We start from the raw sequence: 4,280 nt of genomic DNA, 5'->3' as shown, positions 1-4,280 counted from the left end.
AATATTGATTGATAGTTACTCAACTGAACTTTTCATATCGGGAATAAGCAAATAATAAAAAGAATGTAATAACATCCAAATATATCACTATGATTTACGTTCACTAAAATTTGATTAATGAAGTAGTTCACGAGTGTTCTGAAAATTAAAGTACATATTGGTGGCTATTATATATATATATATTGTATCTACATTTTAAAAATATTTAGATTTGACAGGCACTTGTTCTTATATATTTTTATGGATTGTGAAGGCATAAATGGTTTTTAGTTAATTTGTATTCTCCTAGTTAAATGAACATATTAATATGTTGTCACAGCTATCTAGTGTTTGGCTTTTTTAATACATGAACTATAATACCTAAAAAAATTGTTGTTTTTCTCAAGGCACTAGAAACAAAACTCGACATATTTCAGTCCATATGGGAAACAAAAAAATTATTTGTTCAGATCTTCGAGAGGACAATAACATTTCAGGAGGTACGTTTATTCATTTTGTAAGAATCGTGTAATAAAAATTACTTCTGGATATCATGCTTTTTGCTTGACTAACAAATCGGACGCTTATACAAATTCTCAGAAAAGAAATGTAAATACAGAAAAGTTTTATTGCGAAATAGAAAGTTCAAAGCCTATGTAATACCTAGCTTACCTTATCTTTTATTATATTCTTTTATATTCGTTAATTGCGAAAAAATGTATATTGATAACAGCATGCACAAGAGACAAAATATAATATAAAGTAAAACTAAATTAACGCTCAAATAAGATTTATTACAGAACTATATATGAACTTATTAGTTACTTTTCCCATTATACAGGGTGTTTCTGAAACAAGTGCGTTCCTTGAAAAAGGTGATAGAGGGCATGAAAATTAGCAACTTTTATTAAGCAACTGATGGTGTAAACATAACATTTTAAATTGAAAAAAAATTTTTTACCTACCTATGACACACTGATGAGGACTAATAAGTCCGAAACCGGTCTGTGCCTGGTGGGTTAAACTGACGAACGATCCTAGCTGCTATATTGACTGTTGCGAGTGTAATTAAATACCGGGGGGGGGGGGGGTGCATACAGTCCGCGGTGTAGTTGTTTCATGCAATAGTGGTTAGAAAAATAATAATAATTTAAAAAATCAACATTTATATCCTCACCAAAAATGTAATCAAAACATGGGAAAAAAAAATAATAGGGGTAGTTCATGTAAAGTTTTTTTCTCAGACGCTCTGTTTTCGAGATACAGTGTGTTGAAGTTATTACTTTCCAAATGGTTTTGCTAAATATAGATAAAAAAGTCAAAATTTGTACACGTCACGTGGAACGTCAGCCAATTACAGAAGCGCTTAACGCATGTAGCGGGTGCGAAGCATTCTGTCCGTGCACATGCACAAGATGCACAGTCAGCTTACATTTATGGTTAATTTTTTTAATCAGTCTTCTCGAAAACAGAAGCATTTACACTTTAGACCATCAGTTGCTTAATAAGTATTGACCATTTTCGAGACTTCTATCACCCTTTTCAACTTATTTAAAAAACACCCTGTATATTTTAAGCAATATCCGAAACTAGGATTTGTTCATGACATTTATATTTGATATTTATTTAGTCCAAATGTATGTAGTACCGTTATATTTTCTATAATATCTATGCCGAAAATACCGGGGGGCAATTTGGGACCACCCTTTTAAAATGTGAACATTTTAAAAGACGTATGTGATAACAAACAAAAATAAAAACTTACCGCTGTGTAAATTCCACAAGCATAGCTCCCTTTGCGGACGGACCTCCAGCAGCAGCAAGAATGTAGTATGGTCATGTTGGATTATGTATCAGTCCATTCCCTTTAAACCGATAGATACGTTTCAAATCATTTTTACGCGAGGTATATTAATTTATCCCAAACAAACTGAAACCGCCCTAAAGGAGGTCGTAAAAGGAACAATGAAAAGGAGAGCAAGGCAACAAACTTTCACCGCTCGTTAACGTCTTCATTACGTGGTAAGAGTAATTGCTGGCATTTGTTTGACTCGAGTTCTAATTTGAGAATTCCGAACGTTAAATTACTTTTGTCCAAGTGTACGGCCCCATCTCACTGAACGCCGTGAAGTCCTGCAACAAATTGGTTTCATTACTTTACGCGTCGGCTACAGATAAAAAAAATATTCAGTATACAGGGCGATTTATGTCAGGAGGCGAAAAATTTACGATTTGGTTGGATAAAGTACACATGAGCCAAATTGACAACAAATCTATAAAATCACTATTTAGAATTCTGGATCATTGGTTTATATACACAGTGTTTCATAAAAGTATGTTTTTATTGAGGGGGTGAATCTGCTCATGATTTTAAGTAAATAAGATCATGTATAAAAAATTTTAAAAACAAGCTTTTAGTGACGTCATTTTATTTTCGTATTCTTCTCTGCAAACCCTTTCATCTGATACCCATATCATGGGGGTGCATAAAAAATAACTGGTCCGCCATCTATAGGAGTCGGCCATATTGGATTTAGAATGGCGTCACTCAGCTAACCATGCATTGTCATCCAAACTAAACGTGTATGCAAAATTTCAGCTCAATCGGTTGGGGATAACTGTTTTAAAATGCAATCAGTTGCAAGATTTGAGCCATACTAACAAGGCAAGTTAAATGAAAGCTTGCAATAAAAAAGCTTGTAAAAATTTCATATAAACATATGTCCGTAAATGCTTCGTTACCATGGTACAAAGTTTCAATAATTTTTCTGTTTTTTTCTTTGTATCTCCCACTATTTTTGAGATATGTAGCTCAAATTTGGAACGTAGGCTAACTTAGATTACCTGCATCATTAGCCCTTCTTCTCTGTCGCGATCTACAGGGTGATACTTTTTCTGAAGTCGGGCCTGCAGACTCTCTTCCGGTACGCCACTGGTGTTATCTAGGTTAAGGATTTAATTTCCTGTCAATTTAGAACCTTTTTTGTCTCTTACAAAGTTTTCGTATCGGCTGCCGTTTTCGAGCAAAAATATAAAAAAATATTTCTCACAACTCGCTAAATTAAAAGCCGGATTTCAAAAGAAGATTTTGGTCCTTAACCTGCGGTCCGCGGGCCCCTGGGGTCCGCCATTTCCTCCTAAGGGGTCCGCGAAGTTTTTAGGAATATTTAAACACTAATAACAACTAATTAAGAAACTGCACTCTCTTGAGTCAGAGTGTAACTTATTGTTTATCTTTCCACAATTTACATCTGGTGTGAAATTTTGAATTAATACACAGATTCAGCCTTCCGAATAAAGACACACTATTATGAAACACCATGTATATTTTAAGTATCGATATATTGTAATCGATATTTACATCGTATCGATTCTTTATATTACGATACCGGTGTGAAAACAGCAGGCAAAAAACGATGAGACCATGCCTATAAACTCATCATCAATTATGATATTTATTACACTTTTTACAACAATTTTCACTAGGTATGTTTATTACAAGGAGTTGTAAGAATATCTATAGGTTTTTTATCTATTGGGGAGAAAAAAATTCTAACGATCAAAGATTTTCTAGAAATAAATTTCGTTTCATTTCATAGTTCTGATGTTCTGATAATGTTTCATTCAATTTAAAGAGGATAATTTCGGGTTCGACAGGACCGACAGTGGTCAGACGAAAATCCAGAAATAAGTCTAATCCCTGGACTACTTTAGGGAATATTTATTTACGTTATAAGTCCGGTAAATACATTTTTACAGTACAAGTAAGATGTTTCCGGATGAGGCGACTAGCCGAGTCTGGAATTTCGAAACGAGTATTGAAAAAAGTTTACCGGACGTGTGACGTTCAATATTTTATTTCATACTTTTTATTAATTTTTTTACAATTTTTCTTATTTATTATTTTGACACTAACCATCGCACGTTATTCTAAACACGTCTAAAACAATTCATTTTTCACAAAGAACTATGTAGTTGTATTAGTTGTATGTTGTATTAGTTTTTAGTTTTTATTTAGTTACGTTAGTTTTTAGTTATATTTTGTTATACAATTTACTTCCAATTACTTATTTTTCTGGCGGCTACGTGGAAGAGCGAGTAAAATCGAACGGCGCCACCAGGTTGCCTAAATCTTTGTTATAAATATGTATTCTGCTAATAAAGACATTTACAAAATGTAAATTTATTATGATAATGATTATTATCATTATCATTATCATTATCATTATCATTATCATTATCATTATCATTATCATTATCATTATCATTATCATTATCATTATCATTATCATTATCATTAT

This window comes from Anoplophora glabripennis, unplaced genomic scaffold (assembly GCF_000390285.2).
Source record: "Anoplophora glabripennis isolate ALB-LARVAE unplaced genomic scaffold, Agla_2.0 scaffold758, whole genome shotgun sequence".
Taxonomy (NCBI): domain Eukaryota; kingdom Metazoa; phylum Arthropoda; class Insecta; order Coleoptera; family Cerambycidae; genus Anoplophora; species Anoplophora glabripennis.
Note: the sequence above shows the minus strand (reverse complement) of the source record.